Raw genomic sequence first — 15,920 nt, 5'->3', positions numbered from 1 at the left:
TAAGACAAATATTTCCTTTGTTTTAATCGCTCTAACATATGTAATAAAATAATATCTTGGAACTTCTCATTGTTACATGAATGATCCTGCTAATAGAAGAGGAAACTTGAATTCTTATGAAATTACACAAGGAGTATTTTAAGAACACTTACAGAGTTTGTTTCCTGGAGTGCCTGACAGTTTTCTTCAGAACTGCTCCTTTGCAAAGAAAGTAGTAATTGTTAAACCTTTCCCCATGAAGCATACAATTTCTCAAATGTGCCCTGCACAGGTATATTTTAAGAAAGGTTTCAATTTGGTTACATAATTTCAGCCTTTGCTAGCCCCACAGTGATGATAACATTGAAAAATAATTTACTATGCTGCATGTTCTCCTACTGTTAAGATTTTATCACAAACTGCTAGTTTGTTAGAGATTAGCTGCTAAAATGCTCTCCTGATTAATGTGCTAATTAATTAATGCAACTGCTAAATTGTACTGCTGATTAAAATATACCACACAGAGAACACTGAAAAAACTAAAAAATTAGTCACTTCCAGGTGCTTTTTACCCTAAAAAAAAAAAAAAGAAAACCTCAGGTACAAAGCAGTGTAGGCAGATCTATGGCTGATTTATTGGAGCAAATGAAAGATGTTTAATTCAGGTCTCCTGTTCTTTTTTCTCAATTCTGAAATTGACTTCATATCCCAAACTCAAAGATGAGGCATAGGGAAGAATTAGGACAAACTTTTCTCTTTTTTTCCTAGCAGATTATTTTCCCTAGGGTGTCACAGGGGCTGTTCATATTCCATCCATATAGTGAGCCTTTGTTAACACTTTAATTATTTACTTCTGTCTAGTATGTTTCTCATGCACATACACTGCATATGTTCATATTTTACATTTATGTTCAGGATGTAAATGAAGTTTTACATCCTGCTTTTCTCTTAGCTGTGTATCATGAACATTTCCCCATACAAGTAAAAACTGATGTCATTATTAAGGCTTCATAATATTCCATTACTTGAATACATTGCATTTTTATAATATCATAATATGTGACATAAGGGAAGGAGCCCAGGGACTGAATTCAGTTTGGACACCCTATATTAAGCCCCAAAATATAAAGGCATTATCATTGCCTTCTCTAAGCTTACAGTCTGAACTTCTCCAGAAGACTCAAAGACTAGCTCAGCTAAATTTGTGGCAGGGAGTCGACCTCCATTTTATCTTACTGCCTTGTGCCATAAATTAGAATTGGGACTGGAATCTGATGGGATAACTGAATGTACTAACGTTATACTCTTTGTTGACACAAGGTTCTTATCTATTTCCTATTTCCACAGCACTTGGAAAATATATATTGTGGAACGTTAAAGGGCTTATTATAAGGAAAAAAAACCTAGAGATGACTTAAATATTTTCTTTAGTCTCGTTGCTTCCTCAGACTGGTGACACTACTGTATATATTTCAGGAGCAAGATATCCAAATAAAATGAGAGACTATTGCTGGTGCCCTTGTCTAGCACTGACAAGACTGAGCTCACACTGAAGCCCTGCATGGTTGTTTTCGATCCACAGATTTACATTCTTTCTTTTAACTGATGAATGAGTTATTCACTATGCCTGCTCTTCACCTGGTCGAGGTTTGACTGCACCGAGGAGCTGAATCTAAGTGAAGATATGCATGACTCAGCCTAATTTGATGAATGGGGTGCTTGATGCCAAAGTGGCTCAGAGGGGATCACTTTGGATTAGAGGGGATAGTTATGGGGCACGGCCACCTGCAAATTTGTTCATGGCTTTGCCTGAGTTTGCAACTGAGCTTTGGGCTGAAAAGCTCTTAAACATGATTTATCAACAGCTTCAGAAGTCTCCATGGGGTCTGCACTAATTCAACCAGGACTTTCTGCTACTGAAAAGAATTTAAGCACCACTTTCCAGGGGCATCTATGACCTTCACTGATCAATTTAACGGGTCACTTCAAGGTTAAAAAACAAAAAGTATTTTCAAAGCCACTAAAGTATTCTTAATTTAAACTGCAGTCTCGTTCATAGGATAACACATCATACAAGGTAGAATTTTCTTTCTCCTTATTTTCTGTGATATGATTTCTGTCACAGGTTTATTTTAATGGGAAGTCACTTTCTAGGGTTATAAAATCTACACATAATACCAGAGCTTCATTTTAGGCAAGGCCAGGGTTCCATGTGAGACAATAGAGGACTTCAACCAAGTTACTGCCAGCAAAGGCATTAGGTAATTTGTTGGGTTTTTAACTCTGTGACTTTTTTTAGTTTAAAGGAAGAAACACTGCTGTTTTAGGTAAGGGCAGGATGAAGCTATTCAGTTAACAAATTTGAATGCTAATAGTTTGAATTTATTTTATTAAATGCTCCAATATTCCTTGAATGAATATATTTTAGAAAATGAAGTATCCTATGGGGGTTAATTTCATCATAAATAAAAGATAATTTTTTTTTAAGCACCTTGCATTTGTATGAAGCTTTCTTCTACTTCAAAGTACTCTTCTCATATAAGTCTTCTGGCAACTATATGAAATAAATAGGTCAAGGAAAAAGTTTTTATTACCATTGGAAAAGAAAGAAAGCTGAGAAATCCTTTGAATGGCTTTTTCTGGTAAAAGAACCTAGTTCTTCAATGATTTGAATTTACATAATGACTTGAATTCTAATAATCGGAGCTTTTAGGAAAAGGTCAAGTCAAAAACACCTTGGGACTTATTCTATCATCTTTACCTTTGCAAATCTTAACAAAAGACTCTTCTGGGCATATGGGAAGTTGACTCAGTGATCAGCTCACTTCTATTCAGGCAATTTTTGGACCAAAGAGGAGCTGTTCCTCCAGTGATGCATGATGAGGGAGACACTTTAATTATATGCATCAGTTTCCTTTCTGCACCTATGTATCAGTCAGGATAGGCTGCAGTAAAATCAACCCCAAATTTTAGGCCCTGAGAGTTATAAACACTCTGTGTCCATGTCATGTCAACTCTGGCTCTGCTTCCTTTTTTCCTTCACTCTGTCATTCATGCTATTGGAACAGCTTCTATGTGGAACTCTGTCTCAGGCAGAGGGAAGCTAGACATAGTAATCTGCAATCTTCCTTTTAAAGTTCTGGTTGAAAGTGACTGCATTTAATTGTTGAAAAGAAGTCACATGGCCAGGCTTGATGCCAATGATGGAAGGATGTATTATGCTGCTGCTGGGAATTGAAGCTAATAATTGTTCATATTAAATTCTACTGTAATCTTGAGGGACTTCCCTGATGGTCCAGTGGCTAAGACTGCAGGCTCCCAATGTGGCTGGCCCAGGTTCAATCCTTGATTAGGGAACTAGGTCCTATATGCCATGACTTAAAGAGTTCACACTCTACAAGGATGATCGAAGATCCTGCGTGCTGCAAGGATTGAGACCTGACACAGCCAAATAAGTATTTTTTGAAAAATCTACTGTAATCTTGAAAAGGTCATCGTGAAATGGGAAAATGGCTTTGACCAAGTTTCAAGAAGCAACATTTTGACTTTTACTTCAGATCCGATAGAATGACTTGTTATAAACCAGTGCTTCTGGTAAAAATAACTGGAACAGCTGAATTAAAAAAAAAAAAAAAAAAAAAAAAAACTTTTTAAAGAGATCAGAGAGTCTTTCAAGCCACTGGGACTGATTGTCCAAAATCATGCAATGAATAAAAGCTGACTGAGTTGGGCTGGCGTTCATTGCTTTCTGCTAGAAGGCACTTGCTGATTCCTAGGAAACACATAGTAAGAAGCTAAGAAGCCAGGGGTAGGTCAGATAAGGTGGTTGAGAAGCAAGCAGAGTTTAAAACAATCTCATGGGACTACAGATACAGAAATTAGAGCTAGAGAGTGCCAAAGCGTCTTAAGACTTTAGAGCCCATGGTTATGGATAGGAGGGAGATATAAAGAAGAGAGCCTACAATCTGCAGAAGTTTTTCCCCTTGGGTCATTTGGTGAGTCTTGTACAGGATAAGGATATTAGAAACCAAGACAATAATCACTAAAAAGATACACAGAACAGAGTTTTTAACAGAAACAATAGAAGTATTTGAACTGTGGTGTTTGAGAAGACTTTTGAGAGTCCCTTGGACTGCAAGGAGATCCAACCAGCCCATCCTAAAGGAGATCAGTCCTGGGTGTTCGTTGGAAGGACTGATGTTGAAGCTGAAACTCCAATACTTTGGCCACCTGATGCGAAGAGCTGACTAATTGGAAAAGACCCTGATGCTGGGAAAGATTGAGGTCAGGAGGAGAAGGGGACGACAGAGGATGAGATGGTTGGATAGTATCACTGACTCAATGGACATGGGTTTGGGTAGACTCCGGGAGTTGGTGATGGACAGGGAGGCCTGGAGTGCTGCGGTTCATGGGGTCGCAAAGAGTCGGCCACAAGTAGTGACTGAACTGAATAGAAGTATAAAGAAAATTAAATAATATCTTTAAAAGTATGGAGAAAAAAAATTGTTGCTTATTTTAATGTCTGAACTAAGTAAAAATAACCTTTAAAGGATAAAGGCATTTCTGTGACAGCAAAAGCTGAGAGAATTTGTTGCCAGTGGACTTACATTAAAGTATACATGAAAGAAATATCTTTAGGGAGAAGAAAAATGATATCAAAACAAAAAATTGGGAAAAGCAAGAAGAAAAATGGAGAAGGTGAAAAGGTGAGTAAACTTAAGTGAAAATTGACCATGAAAATAACAATACTGGGTTGGTCAAAAAGTTTCTTCAGATTTTCCCATGTTATAGAAAAACCCAAACAAATTTTTAGGCCAATCTAAAGATAAATAATGTTTCATGGTAGTTAACCATATATAAAATTAAAATTGATGACAATAATTACACAGAAGGTAAGAGAGAGGAAAATAAAGTTAAAATGTTCTAAGGACTTACCATAATCTGGGAGGAGATAAAATTCTAATTTATATTTTAATGAGGATGCTTGTTGCACTCTCTAATGTTATCACTACAAGTAAAAGAAGTATAATCTGTTATGCATTTTTTTTTTTGCAAGAAGAAAGAAAGAAAATGTGGAAAAATTAGAAGTCAAGAGCAAGATGGTAGATTTAAATCTAAATATAGAAATGATTGGGTTCCCTGGTAGCTCAGGCTGGTAAAGAATTTGCATGCAATGCAGGAGACCCCGGTTCAATTCCTTGGAGAAGATCCTTTGGAGAAGGGATAGACTACCCACTCTAGTATTCTTGACTTTCCCTGGTGGCTCAGATGGTAAAGAATCCACCTGCAGTGTGGGAGAGCTGGGTTTGATCCCTGGATTGGGAAGATCCCCTGGAAGAGGACATGGCAACCTACTACAGTATTCTTGCCTGGAGAACCCCCATACTCAAATTGTCATAAACATGTGAAAAGATATTTACTCTCATTAGTAATCAAGGACACTCAAATTAAAGCTAAAATGTGATAGTACTACACACCCATCAGAATGCTTGAAATTTAAAAGGTAGACAGTATCAATTTTGGTGAGAATGAAGAGGAATGGGAACTCTTACTCACTGGGATGTAAAGTAACACAACTTATCTGAAAAATTGCTTGGTAGAATTTATGTACCATTTGACCAACAATTTTATTCTTATTTCCAACAGAAATATGTGTGTATAGAAACCAAAAAACTTATTCAAGAAGATTTCTAGCAGGATTATTTGTCATTGTCCCAAGTTGAAAACAACCTAAATGTTCATTAACTGTAGAATGGATAAGCAAATTGTGATATAATCATACAAAAAATACCATGGATTGATAAAAATGAATAACTAAGGATAAATCTTGCCTAAGTAATATTAACTAAAAAGTTTTGGTGGCAGAATGAACCATTCAACATTGATGGAAATTAGAGTAATTGTTACCTTTGGGAAAAAAAAGTATAAAAATAAGATGGGGTCAGGAGATAGCTTAGGGTGCTGCTATTGTCCTATTTCTTGATCTGTGAGTTGGCTACACAGCAGTGTTGATTTTGTTAAAACTCATTGAGCAGCATAACTGTTTATGTCATACCTAGGTGAGATTTTTACCTAAAAGAAGGATCAGTGTTTTGGCTTGGAGAAATATCTTTTTTAGAACTATTTGGTGACAAATGGAGAGAGGGTTTTATGTAGAATGTGATTCTGATTCCCTTTCTCATTTTATTCCTTTCTTTTTCTCTGGAAGTAGAAGCTTATTTATTTTCCCCTTCCATTACCACAAGTGTGGCAAGTTCAGAATAGATGGTAGCTTCCTTTCTCCAGATTAATTTATGTTTCTGAAAATCACCCAGATTGATGCCTCTGGATGTATGTGGGATGTCCATGGAAAAATTAGATATCAAAATGAAAAAGGCATAAAATGAACGAGCTTCTTTTCATGTTGTGACTTTTAAGAATGCAACTATGATCAGCCAATTTTAGAGGTAGAATCTTCTAGGAATGGCAGAGGGGAAAAATATCACAGCAGAAATGCCAATGCTCCAAGTGTATGTATAGGTAGAGTGAGCAGACATCAAGGGAAAAGAAGTAAAGAATGACAAAGTATTCTGAGATTTGGTTTCTCTAGCTCTGAAACTGCAAACAGATGAAAGGACAAAGTTTCATTTTTTTCCTGGGTGAATCATGTTCTCTACCATGGCTCTGTAACAAATCCTGCATCCAATTTCTATTTGAAATAACCACCTAGTGAGGACTTTGCTGGTGTGGTCTCTTGCTTAAGGCTCTCTTATGTGTAGCCTGCAGGCTGGCAGGAATAAGACAGGGGCAGAAAACACAGGCAGAGGGATCTCTGAGGCAGAGGGGCAGAACCAGACAGAGTGGGTAGAGAATGAAGCATTTTTCTGCTATCATCTTATAAGAATTTACATTACTGTTATTCTGCTTTTGTTGTATCTTTGGACTTTATTTTTTATATTCTGAGAAGAATACAGTATATTTTATGTGGTAAATAATATAATAAAAATGCACTAAGAAGCAGCTATGAATATTTAATTTGGGACAAGGCTAAAGATATTTGGCAGCCAGGTTTGCCTGTCTACTTAGTGGTCCCTTTCAGTATCAAAAATGTCTCAGTAGGGGACTTCCCTGGTGGTCCAGTGGTTAAGACTTCTATTTCCAATGCAGGGGATGCAGGTTCGATCCTTGGTTAGGGAGCTAAGATCCCATATGCCTCATGGCCAAAAAACCAAAACATAAAACAGAAATAATATTGGAATAAACTCAATAAAACCTTTAAAAATGTTCCATGATAAAAACATCTTTTAAAAAGCCCCAGTTTGTACAGTAAATTATATGGTCACCCTAGGTGAACCTTATTGATTTTGAATATGGACTTAGGACTCAATGGGTGATTGTTCTGCTAAATCAGAAAAGATGTAATCTATATTTTAATGCTGAAAAAAAATCCCTTCCTAAGAAGCAAAAGCCAGCTCATTTTAACAGGAAAATAGAATAATTACTCTAAAAGTAATTTACTTTTACTTAAGTAATAGACACATCTACATGTGTTCTGTCACATAGACTCTAAGACTATGTAAGTCTAGAAATACACAGCTGTTGGCCTTCCTAGCAACGGGAAGCCATTTGCATATCAAATTTATATAAGTTTTATATGATGGTGGATATCTTAAAGTGTGAAGATAGAAAATTTATGAAAAGCAAATGGCAAGCTGGGCAAGGAGACCCTCAGATGTCCAATATTCCTTTGTTAATTTATTGTATATGTTAACTTGTTTGATCCAGTATACACCCTGAGTTACACCCAAATGGCCTGAGCCTTTGAAAAGGTTACATTTGAACATATGGAGTGTTCTCAGATGAGATTTGGCTACTATTGCATGCCTCTATTTACTTCCTTTCATCAGAAGTAAAAATAGAACACCTGTATAGAGAATGTTCATATAGAAACAAAAGTGATTATGACTGTCAGATGCCTCCCCTCCCTGTTTTACTCCTTCCAAATTTTTCACTGTTTTGGGTTTTATTCAATAGCTATTGACAGTCTATTGTGCTCATGTAGTGTTAGTTGCTCAGTTGTGTCTGACTGTGACCCCATGGACCGTAACCCACCAGGTTCCTCAAGCCATGGAATTCTCTGGGGAAGAATACTGGAGTGGGTTGCCATTTCCTTCTAAAGGGGATCTTCCCAACCAGGTATCAAACCCGGGTCTCTCACATTGCAGGCAGGCTCTTTACCATCTGAGCCACCAAGGAAGCCCTTACCTATGGGAATCCATGTGTACACCCTTTCACTGCAGGACTCAAAATAACAAGGACAATGCCAGAGGCTGCCTTTTGGTGTGGAGGAGGAAGGCAGGAGCCCTGATTGTTACTCTTGGTTTGGCTAATTTGTAAGTTACTGCCTCTGTTTCTGCTTTTCTTCTCCCTGAGCTGACTAGTCTACTCGCTAATAGAGGATTTTTATGTTCAAGAAGAGGTGTAAGGTTTTATTAGAGCTAGAGTTCTATTTTATGCACATGCAGAGGGAAGAAATCTCACTGCTGAGCACACATAGATACCCTTACACGCCTGCATTTATGCACATACACAGACTCCAAATACTTGCCTTATAAAAATGCAGTGTGTAAAGAGGTGATTGGTGCTCATACTCCATTTATGTTTAGGAATTCCTTTGACTTTACGTTAAAAATCATGGTTGGTTGCAGTATTATAGCAGTGCCAATTACTGCCTCAGAGCATAGCTTGTTTTGTATGCAAAATAGAAACCAAGTTCAAAAAGAGAAACCAAGCTCAAAAATCTGCAGTTGCAGCTAGCTAACCTCTTCCAGTCTTTTCCCCCTAATTCCCCTTCTGGGTCCAAGCAGGCATGTCACTTGAAAGCCCACTTCACTGGCGTTCGTGCATGTTCGGTTGTGTCCAGCTCTTTGCAGCCCTATGGACCGTAGCCCTCCAGACTCCTCTGTCCATGGGATTATCTCGGCAAGAATACTGGAGCGGGTCGCCATTTCCTTCTCCGGAGGATCTTCCCGACCTGGGGATCGAACCCGCGTCTGCTGACTTGGCAAGCACGTCCTTTACCACTGAGCTACCTGGGAAGCCCCTCTCGCTGGCTTACTGCTTGTATAATACTGATTTTCTTCTAGTTTGACTTAGATGGGGAAAACAAGGTGAAACTTGTTAAACTAACTTTTAATAGGAAACTTAAGTGGGAAAAAAGAAGAAGAAGAAAAGCACGGACATGGATGAATCTTAAAAAAAAAAAAACGCTGTGTTTCTAATCATAACCGAAGGTGACCACAGAGGCACTGGGCAGGCAGAGCTCAGGCAACTGGTAGCCCTGGTCCCTTTACCAGTCCTACCTCGTCGTCTTGGGTAGTCCTGGCTGGAGATGGACCGCTGCCCTTCCTTCCATCTTTGCCGCTTTCTTTGCATTCATTTTCCTTCTCCCAGTCACCCAACTTAATGGGGAAAATGACAACCATGTACAGGGATACCATCCCAGAAAGATTCTTCTTTCTCTTCCAGTGAAGAACATAGAGCCATCCATTCTTAATTTTAAATACATGCTTACTGTAGGAAATTCAGGAAGTCAATTGTAGAAAGAGAATAATAATTTACTTTCAAAATAATCATCATCAACATTTCAAGAAACAATCTGTAATATGATGATCAGGTTCCTGGTCAATGAACATTATTAAAATACATGATTTAAATAGACTTTCATTCTATTATGCTAATGTTTTATGATTTAAAGCATAATTGTTAGACAATATTTCTAATTAATTTCTAATTTCTAATATTTCTAATTAATAGTATTTCTAATTTTTCTGTTAAAAATTATGACATGATAAATATCCTTATATAGAAGTATTTGGACTTTTCAGAAGTGTATTACCTAAGTGTTTTCCAGACAGGTAATATTAATTCATTTTCTACTAAGTGTATGGCACTTATATGATAGGTCAGTACTGCCATGTTTTTAGAAAAACTTATTGCTGTTCAGAATATATTTAACCATTTGATAGATTAAAGAACCTGTGCTTTCATTTGAGAGAAGAGCATTAAAAAAAAATATTGACTTCTTGCTCTAAGAATTTCTGTGCTCATTTAAAAAAGTAGAATCCATGTTGTTGTTTTCTTACCTCTTACTCTATTCTTTACTTCTTTTCATAGCTTTCGTTGGTCCTTCTTTTCTTTCGTCCTTCTTGCCTCTCTCTCTTTCTCTAAGACAAATAGATATTACTGGAAATACTTTTTAAAATTTGTAAACTTGTGCTTCTGAGATAAAGACTTTCTGTTGACTTTGATTTACAGTTTGGAGTAGGTTTATAGCATGCCCCCCTTAAGTTACAAAATATTTCCTCTTCAGTGTATAAAAGAAAGAAAAAGATTGAAACTCAACAGTGACTTAATTTTTTTTTCTTTTAAAACACCTGATTTCTTGTTCCCTGATATTAGATCTAATAGTTCTTATGATGGAAAGATTTGTTTTTTCCCTTTCTTTTCTGCCTGCTTTGATTTATGCTGAATTAATACAGTACTTGGATTCAGTAGTGCCCGCATTAACAAATATGCTAAAAGCAATGACATGTAACACTCCATAGTATAAGATAGAAGACACAGAAATATAGTCCAGGCTGTGAAATTTTCTCTGATGTAGCATCCACCATAAGCTACTCTTTTCTAAGTTTACCCTATTTTGTTAGTAAAGACTTTGGAGAAAGTTAGTTGATTTTCCTGACCTTAGATTTCTCAGACACAAAATGTGGATCTTTATTGGGCATGAAGTTTTGTTTTGTTTTCTCCTAACTCTTTAATGAAATTGTAGGTCCGCATATAGTTGCAAGAAATAATACCGAGCAATCTGGTATATCCTTCACCTAGTTTCTCCTAACTGCAACACCTTGTATAACGATAGCACAGCATCACAACCAGGAAATTGACGCTGATCCAATTCACTGACCTCATTCAGATTTCACCAGGTTTATGTGTATGTGTGTGTGATCTTTTTCATGCAAGCTGGCAGTTTTTTAATTGCCTGGCACCTGCCTACCCTGTGGTTGTTGAGAACTAACTGTTTAATAATGATCTTTGCCTAGCTAGCCTTTTCTCTCCCTTCTCTTCAAATGAGAACCTCTGGGAACTCTTCAGCTTTGATGCTTTTCACAGGTCAAGTGATGATTTGTTCAGTGCTATGGAACTCACACATCGTACTCTACTCCCAGGCATCTCATAGAAGGAGCTCAGGGTTGTTTAGTGGCAGTGCTAGAGCTTGACCCCAAATCAAATCCTCTGACTCCTTCCAATATAGTACTTGTTTTTCAAACTTGTTAGAATATAAGAATCCTCTCAGGCAGTGATTCTCACACTTAAGTGTATGTAAAAATATCACTTTGCTGGCAAAGGTCAGTGTAGTCAAAGCTATGGTTTTTCTGGTAGTCATGTATAGACATGAGAGATGGATCATAAAGAAGGCTGAGCACTGAAGAATTGTTGCCGTTGAACTGTGGTGTTGGAGAAGACTCTTGAGAGTCCCTTGGACTGAAGAGAGATCAAACCAGTCAATCCTAAAGGAAATCAACCCTGAATATTCATTGAAAGTTCTGATGCTGAAGCTGAAGCTTCCATATTTAGGCCACCTAAAGTGAAGAGCCCACTCATCGGAAAAGACCCTGATGCTGGGAAAGATTGAAGGTAGGAGGAGAAGGGGATGACAAAGGATGAGATGGTTGGATGCCATCACTGACTCAATGAACATGAATTTGAACAAACTCCAGGAGATAGTGAAGGACAGGTAACCCTGATATCCTGCAGTTCATGGGGTCTCAAAGAGTCAGACAAACTTAGTGACTTAACAACAAAAAAAAATCTGGAAATTGAAAGTGAAAGTCATTCAGTTGTGTCTGACTCTTTGTGGCCCCATGGACTATACAGTCCATGGAATTCTCCAAGCCAGAATATTGGAATGGGTAAACTTTCCCTTCTCCAGGGGATCTTCCCAATCCAGAAGTAAAACCCAGGTCTCCTGAATTGCAGGCAGATTCTTTACCAGCTGAGCCACAAAGGAAGCTCAAGAATACTGGAGTGGGTAGCCTATTCCTTCTCCAGGGGGGTCTTCCCGACCCAGGAATCAAACCAGGGTTTCCTGCATTGCAGGTAGATTCTTTACCAACTGAGCTATCAGAGAAAGATACTCAGGGATTCTGTTGTATTACCAATTTGGATTCAACAGGTCTGGAGTACAGCCTGATATTCTGCATTTCTAATAACTTTCTAGGTGATGCTGTCTACTGCTGATCCGCCACCAATACCTTATGTTGCAAGAATCTCAACACTTGCTAAAAATTCTGATTTCTAGTGTCTTTTCCCCAACATTCTGGCTTAAGAGAGCTAGAGTAAAGTCTAGGACTTCATATTTTTATCTAATATCCTAACCAATTCTCAGGATAAATTACTTTTGTCAAACACTGAGTATCATTTATACCATCTCTGTCCAAAGTTCTGATTCTTCCAGTTCCTTTTAAGCAGACACATGTTGTTTACCTTAATATTGTGGCTCAGAGATTTGGTGCAGTCAGTTTCCCCCCGCCCCCCCCCCCCCCACACTTTTTTCATTGTTTTGTTTTGCTTGGCTTTCATCTCTTGGCCCCAAATCCTGAAGTAGAATTTGACTCTTTTGCTGAATGTTTAGTTCCACTTATAAGAGCTTTACGGTTTTAAAATCATTTCAGTGCCATTCCATGTGTCATACAGAGATTTTATCAGTGCTTAGAAAGTCCTCCTAAACCTGTATATAACAGCTGTTTTGCTGACCTAAATAAATAACACATTGGACATGCAACCAGAAATTTTTTATCACCTCTGAATTTACTCTTCTCAGGTCCAGATAAAAAAGTGGTGCTTAATCCCCTGAAGATATAGACAGTTATGTGAGCTGGTCGTATTGATAAAAGAGAATCATGGCCAGAGAGGTATGGCTGGGTTCAGCTGTAAAAGCTGAAGCTGTATAAATCATCAAGTAACATGGGAATTGGAAAATATCATTATAAACAACTTATGTGAACCCCTGATGTTTTAAATTAGCCATGAAATGTGACTTGCTTTGTAATATTTCAGAGCTTCTGAAAATCCCAGCTTTTAAATCGAAATTTTCCTATTTGGCAGCAAAACAGCAGGCTTACAAAATAATTTACAACCATTTACTTTGTTAGTTATCCCTTTTAGGAAACCCTTGAGGGGAGGAAAACATTATTAATCCCCATTTTATGGATGATGGGATTGGGGTATTAAGAAGACTCAAAGCTTTAATTTAGCCAACATTGCATTTTTTAGTCTCAGTCCAAAGCCCCCATCTCTACTTATGCCAGGGTGCCTGCCCTTATTATTTTGGTTTATCTTGATAAAGAACACAGACTCAGTTTTCAAAACTCAATGTAAACCACTTAGAAAAATTAGGGTAAATATAGCAGCATTACTTTATCAGATTGATAGACTAAGTTCAGCTTTGTGCATCTATTTTATTTTATAATTGATATGAATTTTAACATTTGTGCATCTTCTGTAAACAATTACTGTTTTAGGACTACGATTTTTAGATACACAAGAGCACCTTGGGCTTCCCTGGTGGCTCAGCTAGTAAAGAATCCGCCTGCAATGTAGGAGACTTGGGTTCGATCCCTGGGTTGGGAAGATCCTCTGGAGAAGGAAACAGCTACCCACTCCAGTATTCTGATCTGGAGAATTCCATGGACTGTGTAGTCCATGGGGTCGCAAGGAGTCAGACACGACTGAGCGACTTTCACTTTAAGAGCACTTTGTTGCCTTTAGTGAAAGAAATTCAAAGACCTTACACATTTTAAAAATCAGAAAAAACATTTTAAAATAAGTTCTCTACCTCTTTCCTCCATTTCAGTTTTATATTACACTAACTCTTATGTTGAGTTGACCACTAAAAATACATCAGCCTCTATCTTCTCAGATTGGTCACCGGGAGGGTTTCTGCTTCTTCTAAAATTTTTTAAGCATATGTGTTTGTTTTATTCCTTTTGCATTGTGGTACAGTTGATTTACAATGTTGTGGTAGTCTCAGGTAACAGCGAACGGACTCAGCCATACATATGCATGTATACATTGTCCCCCAAACTCCCCTCCCATCCAGGCTGCCACCTAACATTACACGGAATTCCATGAGCTATACAATAGGCTCTTGTTGGTTATCCATTTTAAACACAGAAGTGTGTTTATGTCCATCTCTAACTCCCTAACTATCCCTTCCCCCCACAACCCTGTGAGTCTCTTTCTCTTTTGTAAGCATGTTCATCTGTATCTTTTTTTTTTTTAATAAAGATTCCACATATAAGGGATGTCATACACTATTTCTCTTTCTCTGTCTGACTTACTTCACTAGGAGAAGACATAGGCAGAACACTCTCTGATATAAATCGCATCAATATCTTTTTCCATCCACTTCCCAGAATAATGGAAATAAAAACAAAAATAAACAAATGGGACCTAATTAAATTCAAACCTTTTGTTTACTGTTTAAAGGAAACAATAAGCAAAACAAAAAAACAAACCACAGATTGGGAGAAAATATTTGCAAGTGATCTGACCAACAAAGCATTAGACTCCAAAATTTACAAACAGCTCATGATGCTTAACGGTATCAAAACAAGCAACCCAATCAACAAATGGGCATAAGATCTAAATAGATATTTCTCTAAAGAAGACATATAGATGGTCAAGAGGCACATGAAAAGATGTTCAACGTTACTAATTATTAGGGAAATGCAAATCAAAACTGCAATTGGATATCACCTCACACAAGCCAGAATGGCTATCTATCAGCAAAACAACTCACAAACAATAAATGCTGGAGAGGGTGTGGCGAGGGGGATCCCTCCAATGCTATTTAGTGGGAATGTAAATTGGTATAGCCACTTTGGAGACTAGTATGGAGGTTCCTTTGAAAACTAAAAATAGAGCTACCATATGACCCTACAATCCCACATGTGGGCATATATCTGGAGAAAAACATGATCTAAAAGGATACATGCACCCCAATATTCATTGCAGCATCTATGATAGCCAGGATGTGGAAGCAACTTATATGTCCATCGAAAGAGGAATGGATAAAAAAGATGTGGTACCTAAATAGAATAGAATAAGAATGAAACAATGCCATTTGCAGCAACATGGATGGACCTAGAGAGTGTCATACTGAGAACTACTAATTTAGAGGAGTTTATCACAGTCATTTTCAACAATCAAGTAACAGAGAGAATTCATTGCATTTCTAATTGAAGTAGGTATCTGTACATTGTGAATGATGCTGCCAAATTCCCTGAGCAGTTTGTTCTTTAATAAAATATGCATTTTGCTTTGGTGTTCTATTTTTGAGAAACACTCTTACATACAGATATTAAGAAAAAAAAAAAAAGACTTTAACCTTGTGATTCTATAGAGTAGATCTTAAAAGCTGAGGTCAGTGATGCTCCCTTCTTCAGAGGAAGGAAGAGAGCCTATTTGTTATGACTTTTGCTTCAGTTCTCTCTCTATGGCAAAGAAACAACTGAAAGTAATACAGTGATCATTATCCTCACTCCTGCCTTCTATACATGTTTCACTGACCTCGTTTACATAGCTGCTTCTCCAAGTCTGGTACCCAAGCTGTCGACATCAGCATCACCTTAAGTTCCTGAATAAAAGAAAGATACCTATAGTTTCACAAGCAGAAGATTGGGGGGCAGTCTTGGGAATTTGCATTTTAACAAGATCTCCAGGTGATTCTCATGCTTACTAAAATCTGAGATCCATGGCATAAGAGTGAGAGGCTTGATTCGCATCTATCATAGAAGCTGCTCCACTGCTCATGGAAACCAACATCTGTGAGCAACTGGAATTGCTGTGTTTCTCTGCAGAGTGAACTTTTTTTCTCAGTGTAATCTTCACTTACTTTC

The sequence above is a fragment of the Muntiacus reevesi genome, chromosome 6 (assembly GCF_963930625.1).
Source record: "Muntiacus reevesi chromosome 6, mMunRee1.1, whole genome shotgun sequence".
NCBI lineage: Eukaryota > Metazoa > Chordata > Mammalia > Artiodactyla > Cervidae > Muntiacus > Muntiacus reevesi.
Note: the sequence above shows the minus strand (reverse complement) of the source record.